Source organism: Struthio camelus, chromosome 3 (genome assembly GCF_040807025.1).
Source record: "Struthio camelus isolate bStrCam1 chromosome 3, bStrCam1.hap1, whole genome shotgun sequence".
NCBI lineage: Eukaryota > Metazoa > Chordata > Aves > Struthioniformes > Struthionidae > Struthio > Struthio camelus.
This window is the reverse complement of record NC_090944.1, coordinates 79,509,087-79,527,885: the sequence shown is the minus strand read 5'-3', so window position 1 is coordinate 79,527,885 and position 18,799 is coordinate 79,509,087. Positions and strand designations below refer to the sequence as shown.

Below are 18,799 nucleotides of genomic sequence, written 5' to 3'. Positions count from 1 at the left end.
AGTACATACAAATGCATACATATAAAATATGTTTGCAAGCATAATGTATTTTTTGCAATCTGTTTTCCTTATTACTTGAAGTCTAGAATAAAGAGGGCAAAGAAATATATGTCTTTCACTTCTACTGAAAAAAAAAATTCCAAAGTCTCTCTGTTCTAGGGAGAGTTTTTAACCTACAGAAATATGTTGCGTTCTGGTATACCTAAAGGAATGTCTTGAGACAGCATTCTAAAGCATTTTAGAGTATCATAGTATCAACATGGTATATGCCTTCTCCTTTTTCCTGTAATAAAAATTAAGTATTGAATAACAAAAAAATACGGATAATCAGTGAAGCATCACATGCAACACACTGACTTTTTAAATTCTCTGTAATAAATACGGAAACTAACTTAAAGACATCAGTAAAGCCCATAATTAATGATGCATGAAATGTTTTTTTTTTCTGTAGCAATAATATATTTATGTACCTAAAAGCACCCAAATGCAAAGTGCTTGTTAACAAACTATGCCTCTAAAATGGAAGTTACTGCTTCTAGTTGGTTTGATTTTTAAAAAAAGAGTCAATCAAAATGCTGAATAAGAATATTTCTAAATGATTCAATGGGACCTTGCAGTCCCTCCAAAAATCAGGCTTCTTCTGTTATGGAGACAGGGACCCAGAAAAGCATCTTTCCCTCCTGATGAATGTGCCTGACTTCTGCACAACTAACTTCTCATTCAACTTCCCAAACAAGAGCATGGCATGTAGAGTTAATGACACCACAATTGCAGTGATATCCCATACCTAGTGTACATGAGGGATCCTTTTCTGCAGGTGACCTTCCCTGCATGCTACTTTTTGAATTCCCACTGCATTTGGGTGGTCTTCCAAAAAAAAAAAAAACTGTTGAGGATATATTAAAAACACTCCAGCAGCAGGAACATTTGTTCAAACAGCTGCTGTACCCTTACATTCTGCCAGGAAACTGCTTTTGGTGGGGACACTCACTGGATTGGAGAAACCCGTCCACAAAATGTGTATTGTTTTGAAAAGTTCGTATTTATGCTGTTCACATGTAACTGGCAATGGCACACACTGTTCATTAGGAAACATCTGTCTGTAGGTTTTCACAGTTCCAAGCATTTTAAAGGATAATAATGATTCTGAGAGCAGATTACTTTGAAATAGTTATATGCAGGCAAATTTTAATAACTAAATAAAGTCATACGGAAAATTCATGTCACTGATAAAATAAAATGTCAACATGCTGATATACAGGAAGACAAAGAGGAACATTCAGTTCTGTGATTGCCATGCAATGGCTTGAAGGCCAGAAAGGTACTCAAAATTCTTTGCAACAGAGAGTTTACATCTCTATTTCACAGAGAAAATATAATAAACTCTCAGAAAAGGTAAATGATTTGCAGCAAGGTGTGTTTTCATTGACCTATGCTTTTATGATCCAGAAAGGACATAGAAAGAATGGCAATCATACAGTCCAACTCTTTTTGCATCAGTTACACAGCATTTACACATTCTGTGTTAATCTGAGTCAGTGGAAGTTCACTTTTAGATTAACAGTGTTTTGGTGGCATTATGTTGGTTAAACCTCTGAGTTCCCAAAAAGGTAGCAAACAGTACTTATCCCAGAGTTTGACACAAACTGAAACTAGCCTAAGGACAGCTGTCTATTGGGCTCTAGACACATGCTAAACTCCACAGAAGTGAATAGAAGAGGAATTTTTTCCCTTTAATCCCTGATACACACAGCAGAGTAAAAATTCAGCTACAGTTATCACCCAGTAGTCAGACATTGAAATTAGACAGTCAATCAGCACAGTCACCCATTTTTATCTGCACATTGCGTGTGTGAGACTTGCAACACCAACTCTTTAGCCCACAAACTCAATAAGGATAGCAGAGTTCAGTTCTAAAAAGAGATAAACATTCATTTTAGATGCTCAGGTTCTCTCTGGAGTCAATGGGAATGCAGGACATACAACACTTCACAGCAGCGAGCCTTCATATAGAAGCTTCCTCCAGCCTGATTAGTAGAATTCATGCATCTAATATGACTAGCAGGAATGATACCTCCACTTGGAAGAAGTCATTATAGAACAGCCATGTCAAATTTAGTAGGAATAATATGTCTGTCATTAAAAAAAAAACAATTTATTTTATGTGTATTAAGGTAATACTGAGAAGCACCAACAAAATGCTTCTCTTCTGTTAGATTCTTTATAGACATACATAGAAAACTTTCCCCAAAGGACCTATATGCTAAATCACAGAATCACAGAATGGTTGAGGTTGGGAGGGACCCGTGGAGATCATCTAGTCCAACTCCCTTGCTCAAGCAGGGTCGCCTGCAGCACATTGCCTGGGACTGTGCCCACACAGCTTTTGAATATCTCCAGGGAAGGAGACTCCACTACCTCCTCTGGGCAACCTGTTCCAGTGCTCAGTCACCCTCACAGGAAAGAAGTTTTTCCTCATGTTCAAACGTACCTTCCCACGTTTCAGTTTGTGCCTGTTGCCTCTCATCCTATGGCTGGGCACCACGGAGAAGAGTCTGGCCCCATCCTCTTTACTCCCTCCCTTCAGATACTTACACTCATTGATCAGATCCTCCCTCAGTCTTCTCCAGGCTGAGCAGGCCCAGCTCTCTTAGCCTTTCCTCATAGGAGAGATGCTCCAGTCTCTTAATCATCTTAGTAGCCCTTCACTGGACTTGCTCCAGTGGCTCCACGTCTCTCTTGTATTGGGGAACCCAGAAAATAAATAAGGCAGAGAAAGAAAAGATTCAGTTTTTCATCAAAGTTTATATATAGTATCTTCTATCATAGAATCAGTTTGAGTTATAGCATTCTACTACTTTCATCCCTATTTTACCTTTATCTGTTCTTGGAGATTTTCAATAGTCTCCATAAGGAATATCAAAATATAGATTACTTAGCAACAAGTATTTGATGGTGCAGTATTATTTCTGCAGGTAGGACTGGCTAATCTGTTTGCAATAGGAGTGACAAGAGCTGCACAGCAGCAACGGTACCACACAAGCACAAGCGGTCAGAGAAGGGACTGTACCCCTCTGGAGCCATCTGATACAGAGATGTCTGACGGTGTTGAGTGAGAACAGTGAAAGAATTCACTGTAATGGCCCATTTTGCCATACATTACAGCTGAACTGTGTCTGTAGTAATAATCACCATGTATGAAGGCCAGAAAGGAGCAACGGACAATGGGACAGACAAAGAACCAGGATATTGGGGTGCCATGAGTGCATCCCTCTCATAGCCTAGGAATAATCTTAATCATTCAGAAAAATCTTGACTCTCAGAAACAAATTGTAAAAGTGCAAGAGTTATGTTAATGTCCTCTAATATTGACTCTCAAAAGGGAGAGAGCAAGAATTCTAACCCCAGAGTAACCAAATCAGCAAATCAGTCCTGCCATGGTTTTACCTCTTGCAGCCCCCTTCCCGAGTATAACACAGCAGGAGGACTGTGAAAACCTCAGGAAGGTGATGACACGGGTTATAAGATACATGTAGTTGTTAATATCTGCCCAGTCTGCAGGTGGCTCTTATAGCAAGTGCTAAAGGCAGAATATCTGCTTCCATGTTTTACTGATGCTGTTGCAGCCAGAAAGGGGCATACAAACAGAAGATACAATCTTATTCTTTAAGGAGGTGTTGTTAAGGATTTTACCCCAAAAGAGGCTGTAGAGTTGTGATAAAATTGTAAGAACTCAGGTAAAGACTAAGTTGGCAATATATTTACCTGGAAGACCAGCAGCTTGAGACGTTTTAGCTCAGACTCTTTCCCCACCATGGCAAATTGCTTGCAGGAGAGCTCCTGAATGAAACTCTGTGGATAGGTGGTGCACTTCCATAGCAGGCAGCAACCTTTAAGTCATGGGAGGACCTCTGCTACGGACAAAATGACAGTCTAAGCACACCCAAGTTTTCCAAATTAGATTTGAATGTTCCTTCTCTCCTGACTGCTGAGTGATTTCTTAACATATCAGATTTCTTGAAATACAAGTACCAAATGACAATAAAATAAAGATCACGTAGATGCAATATTTAGACAGATGCTTATTGTGCATTGGAAAACAATAGCAAGTACTGACATCCTTTCTTATTTAGTAGAAAGGATACACATAATTAGTACCACTTAAGAGGAATATATCTTTCCATCCTCAAAGCATTTCAAAATAAACAAAAAACAATTGAAATACAGTTGCCTCAAAGTTGTATGACAGTGTCAGCACATACCAAATGAAAAAAACAGAGAAGGTGGGAGGGAACACAAAATGCTACTATGTTTTTTTTTCTCCTCAGAAACATTGCTTTGGGTATAAACCTAACTGGATTTTTAAAGATGAATCTTACCTGAAAGATTCTCAGACACTACATCTTTCTCAGAAGACTAAAAAGGCCAAGTCAACCATAATAGGGGAAATCTGTTCTACAGGGAAAGGATGTTACACCCTAAAACTTAACCCTCTGAAGTTTAGCTAGATTAAAAAACTGTTCTTACAGCTAGGGAGCTTCATCAATGCACATCTCTGGCATAGACATATAGTAGCACATACTATTTGCCCAGTGCAGTTCACCTCTTTGTAAACCTTGGAAAACTTTGATACCTGTTTGAGGACTAATGAAATCAGTTCAGCTAGGCTTACAGCCAACAGCCTGTCCCCCCTCATATACACATATCTTACTTCTCTGGTATATTATTTGTTTAGAGTTCATGAGAAAAGAGGACTTTGGGGTATGCAATAAACTAGAGGAAGAAGAAATCATAAGTGAATCTTGCATCAAGATTATTTTAAAGATAATTCACACTCTAATTTTAAGTTACCAGCACTGTAACTCAGGGGAGATGCTTTTCTTTGATTTTAAATGGAATAGGTTAAAGAGATAAACATCTACAATTCAAAAGGAACATAGTTTTTGCAGGTAGAATGCATGGCCACTGAATGAGAGTAATTCTTTCCACTCAAATTATACTTCTTTTTCATTAACTCAAAAGAGAATACAGCCTACTTCTTAAATAAAAATCAAAGTATAACCTTTGTACTCTTTACTATAAACATGCGGTAATACAATGACCAGATGAACAAAATGTAAAATTAGTAAAATCAAATTCTGCTTTTATTCATTTTCTCAATGTTATTGAATATATTCTTATTCAACGTCTCTGCTTATCAGCTGTGATATGGCTCTAAGCCAAAACCAAACTCCTCCTGTCCTTTTGCTATGGTTTAATGTTTAGATATATATGTTCTTAACCCTTAAGCATTTACAGAAAAAGTTGCCATTTTTAAACCTCTGTGATGCAATTTCCCTGTTATCCGCAGAAACTTCACTCACTCCTTTTAGGTGAGAACAAGGAAATACAGTAACTGTCACATGAGAATGAAATCACTGCTTACTTCTGTTACAAGAAAGTTCAGGCATGAATATCAACCATCCTTTGCTATGCTCTGTACAGATATATAGATCAAAAAAGACAGTGCCAGTCCGAGTAGGTTTGTCAGTTGTCAAATCCTGAAAATTAGTGGAATGCAGACTTTTTTAAAGCCTTTTCCAAAAATTGTGAGGATCAAGCAATAGTTAGAATTGTGCACTCTTTCACATATAAGCATCAGCTTTTGCCAGAAGATATGCTCAGGATGCAGAAACGTGAGCCCAGTGTCTCAGTGCCCCTGCTCACAACAGACACATCATCCACTGTGTGTGTTACTACTTCTCTGAAACATTTTCATGCATTTCCTACTGAAAAAGTAGTAATCTATGTCACCACTGATTAAATTGATGTTTATGTTCTTCATCATTACACTAATCTGCTTTGTGAGTAAAATTAAATGGGTTGGGAAACTGCCACGTTTTATATATTTGTGGCACAGGGAGCTGGATGCTATACTCAGTTCTGTCACTTGACTTTGAGCAACTCAGATAATCTCTATTCCAATTCTCTCAGACATCATACGATGATAATAATACTTACTTGTCTGGGAGGAAGGTTGTGAAATGCTGTTCATTAATGTCTGTAAGAAGGTTTTAGAATTTCTTGCTCTTGCCATTCCAATTTATGATGCTACAGCATTGTTTCTTGTCTCATTCACTGAGGGGAGTGTCTGCCTATGGAAGCGAACAATGCAATAAGAAAATAGTAAATTCATCCCTTGACTCTATGTGTGAGAATAAATGACTCCTCTCATTTTACTGTGATAACTGATCACACCAAGGACTCAGCAAGAGTCTTGAAAAATTTAGACTAAAAAAGTAACAATTGTCTATGATACGGTCTTCTTTTCCCACTTTCAAATATTGACTAAATTACATAGTCCTTCATAGGAGAAATGGGGAGGCTCTAGTAATTCACAGGACAACTTTCCTGTGTCACTGCTAAATTTTGTTGTATGACAAAGGTTCCCCATGTTAACAAGGTTAGATGTTCTTTATGTGCTTGATTCACAGCCAAGCTGAGTCTTCAGGTTCAGTGACTGCAGAGGACCATGACCCTCTCTAAGCAATGATATACTTAGAAAAAAAGCAGAAAAAATGACAAGTTTAACGTGGAAATCTCATGCCTGAGTCCACAGTCTCTACACACCCTGCATTCTGCTATGGGGCACAGGCAAGAGAAAAATGGGTCTGTTCACAGCTACCAAACTCCTCAGCTGAAGTGGATGGAAAAATGGAAGACACTTCAAAGTGCAGCTGTGAACCTTCTTTGCTGTAGCCTGGCAGTCAAAGCCTTTCTCCAGCCTTACCTAAAATCCTCAGCTGAATGTTAATACTGGGATTTATCTCTTTTTATATTAATTACTTCTTCTTGTCTTTTAACTCGGAAATTGCCACAGGACATTTAGGAGGATTAGCAGGGAAAATGTTATGGGGCTTGTTCTTTCTTTCTGTCCCTCTCTTTTTTTTAGGGATTTATAAACGAGGTTGTCTGCCAATAATAAGGGCCCAGTGGAAAAAACACTGAACTAAGATGTAGACAATCCTGCTTTTTATTGGTAGAACTGCCAACAAGGTGCTGTGTCTGCCTCAGCAGTGCCCTTCAGCTCCTTGTGTTTCTGTTTGATTTGGCTATTCAGACGGTAAATTTGTTAGAGATACAGTAAGTATGAACATTCCTGAACATAACAGGGTCTTCCCTAGAGTCTTCAGGAACAACTGTAAAATAAATAATAATTCTTTTGATAGCAGTTCCCGAATCCCACCTAAAGAAATAGCAGAAATAGACAAAAGACCCTCCATCAGATATGAGAAGATATCACTTTAATTAGGAAAATCTGGGTGAATATGCATTTTGCTTTTCTTTTCCAAGGGGCCAGTGAGGAGAAAGGAGACTTACTGGATAGTGAGAAGAAAAGAAAATCTTTTTTCCTGATAGAAATATAATACCAAAACCAGCACCCTGGAATCCTATCTTCCATCCTCTATCACTCAAAGAGATATGTGGAGCCACACAGCCACCTTGGATTCTACATGCTCTGACCCTCTAAAGTGCATTAAGTAAGAAAATCTAGGGTCAATGAAAATGACTAGATTTTCAAAAAAGAGTAAACAATAAACTGACCATTTCATTACATGCAGTTCCCTTCTCATTTCCTCAGCAAAAGGAAAGGATGTTGCTAGTACCTATAACTAGCACTGTACAAATGCAGACTTTAAGGACTTTGCAAATGTATTTGGTCATACACAGAAAGAGAGAACTTGCAATAGCCAAGACAAAAACCATTTATAGGATGAATCACACTGGTGGCTGTGGGAATGGATTTCAGAGCTTTTATGAAGCTATGTGACCTGGCAGAAGCCCAGGTGGGGTGAGGGAGGAAGAGAGATAGGGAAGATTTGATTGAGGAAGACACCAATGACACGTCTAATATTATATATGAAAGTGGGAGAGGTTGGAAATAGATTTTTAGAGTCATCATCACATAGCTAAATCTATGGGAATAGCTAAAGTAATCTCACCTGTTCATTTATCTACCCACACACATACACACCCTTACTGACTTCCTACCTGACATTATGGCCAGAGACAAAACCCTGAATTCAAAGAGAGACTATATTTGTACTGTATTTAGGATGCAGCTGGACCTAAAAGGTGCTGGCAGTCTTGTGAGAAAGGTTCCTTTCCAGAGGACATTGAACTAGATTTCAATCAGTATGAATTATAGTTCTCTGAAACCTCAAACTATGCAAAAAACACTTTTTGCTTACTAAGGTAGCATGGCAGCTTAGCATGGTAATGTTGCTACATTATCAGATAGAGAACTTTTTAATAATTCCTGAATTGTGATGGTTTAAAATACAAAAAAAGCAAGTTGTTCCATGAATAGAAAACTGCTGAATCTTTTTTTCTTATGTATTTACATTTTTTTTCCTAGGCTTCTTTTTACAGCTCACCCTTTCCATCAACACTTTACTTCATCCTACAAAAAGACCCTTAAATCCACACTAGGCACCCTACATACTAGCTGGGAAAGAGGCAGAACACACTGTGGCTTGTTCTGTACTGTATCTGTGCTGGCTGGCAATCCAGTATGCACGTCTCAGTTAGTCAATGGGCAGGCTTCTACTGCAGCCTTCTCCTCAGTGAGAACATCTCCCTGTGTCTTATTCTGCTATTCAAGCACTAATTTTACCTAACGGTGCAGGAGCTTCATATCCCTGAGGCCTCTACACCCTTCTCCAGAGTAGCTGAAATAGGCTGAAAGGGCTCAAAATTTTAGAAGGGAGTTGACAAATACAGTAAAAAAGGCAATAGCTTTATTGAACTTGAAAGGCTTGAGTTTAAATTCCAACCCAGTTCATAGTTTAAAAAATATATTAACATGTAGTTCTTAAGAAAAACAAAATTGAGTTACTTCACTTTTTTATTGAAACGTAGTTTATGCTCTTCATGCATCTTAGGCAGCTACACCATAATGCAGTAGTTCAGCATCTAAGCTATGACTGCAGAATACGTAGCTAAGCAATAGTGCCATTTGATCGCAGTGTTAGTTTAACCAATATCTTCAATTTTCTATGAAGTAGGTATCCACCTTAAATAAAAACATAGGAAATGCTATAGCGGATGAAATCAGTGGTCATTCTTGCCTAATAATTTGCCTTTGATAATCTCTAGTATCATCTTCTTCAGAGGAAATGAAATCCTCTTTAACTTCCTTATGCCAAATTTGCTACGGTGCTTGTAAGCAAGAGAGTATTTCCTGTCCTTCAGCGACATTGATTTAGGATCAAAAAGGTTCAGCTCAAGCATGCTTTCCACGTTCTCTGTTTTTTCATTCTCTTGTGGTTGATTAACAGGCTGATAATGGTAATCAAATAAAACGTTTTTTCTTTTCGTATTTTCTCAAACACTGCTGGAGCTCCCAGTGGTGGCAGGGCTGGGCCTTGCTGCCAGGGCCCTTCTCCCTGCCTGTGAGGGAGCAGGGCACCAGGGGCGCAGCCAGAGGCAGTCCCAGCCCCAGGCATCAGGCACTGCCATGGGGAGGGGAACGGGCTGGATGGTCAGCCCACGGGTTGCAGTCAGGGTCAGGCACAGTGAGCATAACCAGGCCCCATGACAGGGACATGGCCCCATGATCCCCTGTAGCATTCAGCGCATAAAATCTCCAGCTTCTCACCACAGAGTCGGTTTCCCTAAGAGGTTTCTTCACAGGACAGTTCTCCATGCTTGATTAGCCAAATTCCTTATGGAGCTTACAACACCCAGTTTGTTGCCAGCATTCTCCCCAGAAAATGCCCCCAAAGTTGCTCCTTTTGGATGTATGTGGGATAAATTGATACAACAAGCTTAAGTGCCAAATTACTTAGTATTTGGCATTTTGACCTACAATAGTCATTATATATTTGCATCTGTCTTAAATCATCAAAATGCAGAGGGAATTAAACATGAACATAAAAGTCTAAAATGTTTTTGCCCTGGTAATCTATGCTATTAAATATATAACCAGAAAAAGTGGATTACTTCATTAATTGTTGCTTGACATACGGGGTTAATGTAGCCTGTGTCAATATATGCTGATCCAGTGATACCATCCTTGCTCTTAGATGTCCTGCAGCTGCTTTCATTAAAAATCTCAGTATTTATGCTCTGGGAGGTGGTGAAGCAAAGTCTTGCTTAAGAGCAGCAGTACAAACAGCATTATACCTCCCTTCAACAGGAACCATTCACACACCTGTCTTTTTTGGAAGAGTTTCAGTTTGATATTTTTATTTCCGTACGCTTGCGAACTCAGTAGGTTCAGGACTCTCTTTCTTTTTAGAACGAGTGCCAGATCCACCTTTCCTCTAATCCTTGCTTCATCTGAAGGTGGTCATATCTAATCACAGAAATGTTTGAGGACCTCAGGGTATACTGAATATTTTACATGCCCAACCTACTTCCACTATGCTAGCTGCTGTTATCTTAGGCATAAATATTACTTCAGACTTGCCAAGTTATTAAGTATGTGACTTGACACACATTTTCCCACAATGTCTTGCTCTTCCCCACACGACTTAGTATCTCACTCAACCGTGGGAAATTTTCCTGTGGGCATTGGCACCTGGAGGGGAGCAGTGAATATTATAAAATGGATAATTCCCAGAGTTATAGCCTAGAATCTCCATACTTCACTACGGCACAAGTACATCTGACTTGCCGCAGTCTGCATTGTCCCTAAAACAATACAGGGACATTGGGAAGCAGTGTGTGCTTCCCAATAGATCTTTGCGGCTCACGTGCTGGAGGTAAGGTCCAAACCAAGGGGTCAGGCTGCCTAGTCCATTCCACCATGCCTGAATTGCCACTCATCTCCACAGTAAAGCGGGGAGTCACCAGTCACCACAGACCATATTCAAAAACATTTTAAGCAGCTGAACTTCTGGCAGTATAGTGAATACTAATGTCAAAATCATATTCTGTCACGAAACCAGACTCCCTCCTTTTGGAGAATGGGTTGACAGGGGACTGTGTCCTGGAGATAGCACTCAGTATAGGGCTGAAAGCACTCTTAGTCTTCTCAAGCTTTTGAAGTTTCTCACTGTCACTAACTTTGGTGCAGTTCAAGTACAGGCACAGGGACAGTACTAGTGCAGTAGTGATACACTTGAATATTTCATAAAGGTTGTAACATGTCTTTAGTAACGTATTTTCAAGCTCCCATAAAGACAGCAGAGGATAAACGTGTTTTGCCATTAATGTTTAACCCTAGAAGCAAAACATTTGTAGAACAAACAGTCCCGTAGCACATGGTTAGATCTCGCCTACATTACATCTGTTGACAAAAGGAATGGGACATGTCAGTGATGACTGCAGATTTCTTGGAAATCGAAATACTACCCGTTTGGTATGATAGACACTTTAGGACCAGAATAGCTTCTGTATATTACAGCGCTACCTGTAAAAAGTCTGTTTCCTTAGAGCCTAATAGAGGCAGACTGGCGACTCTTCCTGCCCTACATAAGCTTTCCTGAAATCTTTGTTAGCTACCTCATATTATAGTAAAGGATTATTGCAGTTATAAGCCTCTCTTTAATCTAAACATAAGAACACAATTAGCATTAGGTTTAATATATCATATTGCTTGTAATATCTTCTGAATAGTTTCCATCAAAATCTATACATTAGCGGGAGTCATAAATGAGGCTTTGGAGATTGTCTATATTACAGATACACTGGCTGGGCACAGATTGCAGATGCAAAATCTCATTATAGAGGACTGTTTTCTAACCAGGTTGGATTAATATCTAAAAACACACTGAATTCTGCCACTGAAAAAGTCATAGTGAGGCATAACTAGACTTACATCATTACAACATCGATATACTTACAACATACAATTCTGTTACTTTATAGGCATGAAAGAACTCACTTTTCGAGTGGTGACTTGCCCATCTAGACAGCGCATTGGCAATATTTTAAGTCAAGCCATCTGAATTTGGTTTATGTTACCTTTTCTAATATACCACTGGAATATTAGCTGACATTATGATGTAAAGCTTTCAGGGGAGGAAAAAAAAAAAGCAATTGCTGACATACTCCATAGTCTAGGAGTAAAGCGTAATTTGTTAGAAAAACAGTATTTTATATTATAACCCTTGTGAGACTATGAAAAGCAGCTTTTACATGCCAGTTGTGACATACCATTATGGAAAGATCAGTAAATTTATCCACTTGTCTGGCAACTTTCTCACATAAGATAGATAATTCCTGAAAATATATCTACTGACCACTAGTGTATCTTTATGAATAATAATGAATTAATTAAAAAGCAGATATAGATAATGGTTTCAGCTCCGTAGGTACGTCTCTCATCCTAGGTATGGGACTCCAGTGCTAGACAGAAGAAACTCTCTCCAAAGTGCTTAAATCTAAATAGCTTTTCTACAGGTTTGTAGCTAATGTTTGGGCAATCAGGAAGCATGAATGTGCAGCTGCTCAGAAGCAGGGAAGCTAAAAATGGAGATCAGGATATCTCACCTCTTAAAGTAATGTAGATGCACTCATACTGTTAGATGCTTTTAAAAAGATACTAAGTCAGTTTAACTTAACTGAATCTTAAATACATGCTGAGCATAAAACACAGGCTTTATGCTGACCTGTATCGAGTAGCTGTCCTACAAAATGTGCACATCACAGGATATTCAGGAAGGAAATTTGCTTTCACTACCAAAAAGACAAACAGATTTTTGATCATTTAAAGAAAAAAAGCTAGCTGATATTGTTAAAAAAGGAATCTGATAGTCTCCTTCAGATTTTGCTTTTAAATCTGTTTCAGCATATTTTTTAGTTTTTGTTTCCTTTAAGAATCAGTCTTTCCTCATCATGATATACAGTAACATTAAAATCTATGCTTAGTTTCTAAGAAAGCTATTTCTGAGAAACTAGAATATAAGTGATGTTTTTATTGATTATTTCTGCCAATTATTTTTCATTTTTCTGAAAGCAACACCAAAATAAAATCCATACGTAAAAATCATGGTTTTGCAGGACTAGCACTTTTCATGTCACATTTCAGATAAGAATTATTTTCCTTTCAGCCAAATAATATCACCTCACAAAGCATTTATAATGCCAACAGATTTCTGAGCTACAGTAAAAAAGTAGTATTAGAAGATACTGCTTAAGAACCAGAGGGGAACCGAGAGCTAATATTCAACAATGTTACCTTAAGATACAGATTTTTAGTAGGAAAGTAAATAGTAAAAATAGACTAAAACATCATATTCCAACACCTGCAAGCTTCAGGAGTTCAAAGAAATTCCTTCAAGTCTTGCTTCAGAAGCTGAAGTTGAACTAAGCTTACGGTCCTGCAGTGTACTCCATTCCCCCCCCCACAAAAGCGTCAGTGCAGCTCCATTCAGATGCTGTGACCAACAATGCTGAGTCTACAAATCACTGTCTACAACCTCTTTTACAGCCAGAAATTCTTATTCTGATATATTTTCTGCTTCTTAAACTTCTCTGTTCTCAGAGTATTACCATGTCCTCAAAGAGTCTCTGTTGCCAGAGAGATTCTGAGCATCCCCTACCACCCCAAGAAAGTAAAGATTTTCAGACTTTCATAAGACCGGGGACAAAAGTATTACAAAAAAATCAGGTTTTGAACATTATCAGTGTTATAACTTGAGGAAAGTGGTGACTATGAATGATGTAAAGACCAACTGATTTTTAGTAGTATGCATTCAAAACTAAAAACTATATAAAGAATCCAAAAATGCCTGAGAAACTCAAATACAAGTTGTCATAAACTCTGTGCCCAAAACTGAGGGCAATAAAAATAAAATAAAAATGAAAAGTAAGAAAATAAATCACATTTTTTGAACAGCCGGAATGTAAAAAACAGGTTTGCTTTAGCAGCCTGGCATTAGTGCTTAAACACCAAAAGTGTAAGCAATGAAAATAAACCAAGAACAGTAAAATAAAAAAAGAATGAAAAGGCAAATGTTGGAAAACAAACCCTGTTTTTTCCCTTTAATAACTGAAGTAAGCTTTGCAATAAGGGCAAAGCATTCCTTCCCCAAATTTATGAGCTAAACACCCAAAGAAAAATGTATAGGAGAAAGACAAAGAAAATAGATCTTTAATAACTTATTATTTGTTTAATATGCAGCAATCATCTGTTAAAGATAAAACTAGACTTGGGAACTCAAATGTAGTATCATCAATACTACGCTACATGTCTATAATGTTTCTTTATCAGTGAACTGAATAATCTTGTTTTAGCTATTAGCTTCCTGTTTCTACTTCCTTCACACACCATATTAGGTTATCATACCAAATAAATAGGACAGAAAATATAAGCCTTACTATTTCCATTTATAAATCCAAAAATATTTCTAAAGTTTGTTCCTCCAGATTTCTATCCTCAAACTTCACAGGACTATGTAGGCCTTGCTTGAGGAACATAAGTAACCTCCCTCTTCTTCAACTCAGGCCTATTTATTTTAAGCCACAGCCTATAATCTGCCAGCCTAGCGCTGCCTGGAAGTTAGAATCATCAAAGCAGGATTAGCAATTCCTGCATCAGTTTTCAGACCTCATTTCTTCACATGGAGGCAAAATCATGCAGGTAATAGTATGTTTACTTGCTGCATTTTTATACTACAATTAGTTTTATTTTTGCAGTGATTAGGGACGCTGCCCTAATTTCCTAGTCAAAGAGTGGATATTTCAGTTCCTGTGCTTTCTAGTGATGGGCAAAACCATGGCAGTCAAATACCAAGAATTTGAACCTAGACCCGTCGTTCATGCTAACATCTGCTAGGGATATCTTATAACAAAAGGCTGGTTTTTATCTTATAAACACCCCTGAGTAATTCCACTCCCTTCAGTGACTGTTTCTGTGCCACTCTTGCACTTTGTGTTCCCCCTCGTATCTGTGCTGAGTAAGAGGAAATGTTGCTCACTGAGAATTCTCACTCACTGCTATGGTAGCGGAATTATACAGACCCTTCACAGATCTAAAGGGCTGTACAAAGTGCATCAATGGCATTTAAGTGGGTTTAAGATATAAGTCGAAGGAGATTCCATTTCAAGAGTATTTGCTATTTCACATGGTGCTTTCACATGGTGCTTTTCCACCTACTCTTAATAGCAAAAAAAAAAAAAAAAAGCAAGCACCCCCTTTTTCCTACCACAACTGTATTGAATAAGAAACGTATTCTGTTTTACACATATAATGTCAGCCTGACTTCCCCTGCCATGTCTTATTCTTGCAGAGCACCAAAAGATAACGTACAGTGAAACTGTTAAGAGGAAGTGAATAAGAAAGGCGAGAACAGGCAAACTGAGTGCTCCTGAAAAAACAGGTATATCCCAGCCTCGCTCCCTTTAGGCTAACAGAGCTGACACTTCTCAAGGCCAAGAGCTGAGGTCAAGGAAGGTTTTAAACATGAAAGATGCTGGTTTGGCAAAGAGGAGGGACAAGCTGTCACTTACAGTGAGCAGAGAGGAGCTTTTGGCACACACTGTAGCAGGTAGCAGGCTTCCTTGCCACGCTGGGAGCGAGCCAGACCTACAAGCAGGTCAAACTAAGCTAAGGGCTCTTTGATGTTTAGGGCATTTCTTTGGATGCTCCTTTGGCAAATAAACATTACTTTGTTTTGGAGAAGCTGTTTTCTGAGTCACTTAATTAACTGCTGTCACAACAGAGATAAAGGGTGTGTATATGCTAGAGCCAGTTAGGCCTGTCGAGTTAACCTTGCTGGTAAACAAGCAAGCTAAGGCCTGGAGATCTAATCTGAAAGTGGGAGCAAACATGATTCCCCTGAGAGGGGTGAGGTACCAGGCTCATCCGTCTCACAAGCAGTACTTTAAAGAGAGACAAAACCAGGTCACTTCTCTTGATCACCGCAGCTGTACTAGGGAAAAGGGGAGAGGCCTCTCACTCTATCCTGTAGGCAGGAGAGGAAATAGATGTTTCCTCTTCCTAAAAGGTGGGAAGCTGAAGAGAAGGCTATGTCTTCTCCTGCCAGCTAGAAAAGGAAAAGATAAAGAGGCGTTTCTATTCAGTTGTCATCCAGTTGTTAGAATGGCAATCCATTATATGCTCACTGTCCTATAAAAGAAATTTTTGCAGATTATCAGAGACACAGAAAGCATGAAGAGGAGTCAACGTGCTATAAATCAATATACTAACTCTCTCAGTAGGGTCAGATGGCAAAAAAAGAAGCTTCTGACTTGCTCCTCTGCTACCTCCTTTAGAGGTTTGCCTTGACATAAAATATTGTCTTAAGGCAGACTTTACTACTCCATAGAGCTAGTTTAACCACCTGAGAATCTGAGCACAGTTCTACGTACACCGCAGGGACAAGTCACATTTTTTCTCACTTCATTTTACCTTGGTAGCTTCCGCTGTTCCATTAGTGACACTTATCTGGGTTTTCCCAGGACCTAGAACCATCATTAATGCTTTGGGCAGGGTTGTTAGACTATTCAAAGTATGTGCAGATCATGTATTTCTTCTGAGCAGTGGTACAAGAAGTGCCAAGACCTTTGCCACCTCTACAGAGATCAGCGACATACATGAATGTTTGGTATCTCTCACAAGGGGATTCATGGTCTTCAGGCCCCTGCTTCAACATTTTCATTTACAGAAGGGGAATGGTGATTTTCTGTGCCTCCTAAATCCTGTGAGGGCCTCAGTGCTCAGTCCCATGGAAAAGTTAAAGTCTGTGGCATTTGGGTCAGAAACAGCATGAAGCTTTTTAGTAGCGTAGGCAAAACTGAATTTTGCAACCCCAGGCATGAGGTACCAAAGCTACTTTTATGGGAAGAGAATAGGTGGGGAAGGATACACTGTGGAAACTGAAGAACCTCAGAAAGCTAGGACTGCTGCCACAAAAGCATTGGAGGGGATGTATGGCTGAAGGGGGGTTAGCCATTTCAGGGTTACCATCTCCCTACACAATCCCAAAATTTGCCTGGACAGTGGCAGTGGCAACCTGGTTTTCAGGGCTCATTGCTGGCCACAGTTCCCCAGGAGCCTGCTGCCCTAGGCAAGTGCCTCGTCTGCCTTTGCCTATGTCTCAAACCAGCCCCATCTCTAGTTTCACAGAGAAAAGCCGAAGGTCTGCATGATCCGCTCGTACCCCTGCACCCACTGGCATGTTCCTTGCTGCAAGGGGAAGGAATGGAGCTGCTTCACTACTTGCAAGAGCTAGAAGGCTCCTCCCACAGCCCTCTCTTCCCTCTAGGTGCATGCAGCGTGACCTGAAGGGAAAATGGCAAAGCTACAGTTTGTTTCTGAGAAACCTGTTGTTCTTCAAAGATTGTCTTGTGGCGACTTTCTTGTCAAATGGCTGTGTTTATTCTCCTCTTCAGCCATTCCTTTTCACAGCCACCGTCAAGGAGGCAGCTTCAAGCATTCAAACTATTGATCCAATGATACCAAAATTATAATAGCATTTCAAAATTGTGGAATGTTTGGACTAATTTTTCATATTCATTCATATTTTAAACATTTTCTTTACAATTGCTGATAAGACTAAACTTTTTTTTTCTTCTTAAGGAAAAATGAGATACTCCCACAATAAGTAGTTTCCAGGAACTGGGGCTTTCAGAAGAGGCTGATAACATGAGAGTCACAGTAAAGCATTTTGGGTTGGCAATTCCTCTTAGATCATCTAAACTTAACCCTATGCAGATGATGCCTATTTGGCCCAATAACAGAATTTCGTTGATCCAGCTTTTGGGAGGGATTAAAACATTTTGTCTGCGAAATGACATTACTTATAAATGTTGAGTAGCCCCGCTAATTGCTGTCTACATGTTACCACATGTAAATATATCCAAACATTGGTCTCTAATTGTCCAACCTCATGTTTCTGCAAAACTTAAGTTGTTTTGGTAATTGAGGTTTGTCTTTATTTGGCCCAAACTTGTTGTGACTAGAACTGTTACTCCATGATTGTATGGAAGCCAAAAGTATGGAGGCTTGATTCCAGATGGAAACTATAATTGATGTTATTATCTACAATGCAAATAATTATAACTCACTGTACTTCCTCCTCAGTAGGTTTTTCTTGGCAGGAAAATTTGACCCTGAATGTTGAATTATCCATTTTCTCCCCATTTAAAATATATGTCCCATTTTTTTATTTCACAAACATGGCAGGTTATTCAATAGCTCAGCCAAGTAAGGCCCAGAAATATGTGAATTTTGAACCTGTACAAAGCTCCTGTCCTTCTTCATCAGGACCTGCATCATATCAAAAAGATGTCTCCCTGCTGAATTTTGTAAACAGATAGCAAACTAGGTATTAACAAATCAGTTAATTATATAAGGATTGCAAACTGAGTATAATTTGCCAATAAACCTACTGTAACCTGGATGCAAACAAACTGTAAATGAGGTATAAACAAGTAATAAACCTACTTGCTAGGTATAAATAAACTTGAGGTGAGCAGACTACAAATTAAGTGGGGAAAAAAAAAAAGCAGCACATACTGGTTTACAGGCTGAGTGCAAGTAGTAAGACAATGTGCTTGCCTACGCATTCACCAGGACATTTACCTCAGCAATTCTCCAGCAACAACAGCAAAGTTCAGAAGCTGGGTTGCAGGCTGCATCTGCAGGGTGAGGTTCATTCTTCCCAGTAAGGAAAGACAAAACTGCAGCTTTTGTATGGAGACAGGTTCTCAGTCTTTGGAAAGGGAAACATTCTCAAGACAACTGGAAATTGACTGTACAAATCTATCTTCTATAAGCAAAACTGGCTTCCTCAAAACCAGTAAAAGTTGATGAAAACTAACAAGGTTTTCTATTAACTGACATCATCTTTGCAGGTGGTGGTGT

General features: G+C 39.0%; 1 long non-coding RNA gene across 3 annotated transcripts in view; it reads right to left on the bottom strand.

The window, feature by feature from the left end:
* The window catches only part of LOC138066765 (uncharacterized), a 75,701-nt gene that overhangs the window by 3,855 nt on the left and 53,047 nt on the right, over positions 1-18,799 (bottom strand). For all 3 annotated transcript variants that reach the window (XR_011140256.1, XR_011140255.1, XR_011140257.1), the window contains 3 exons: positions 6,001-6,134; positions 3,766-3,914; positions 2,596-2,738 (listed from right to left, as the gene is read on the bottom strand). This is a non-coding gene — a long non-coding RNA (uncharacterized lncRNA). The remainder of the gene's footprint in view (positions 1-2,595; positions 2,739-3,765; positions 3,915-6,000; positions 6,135-18,799) is intronic.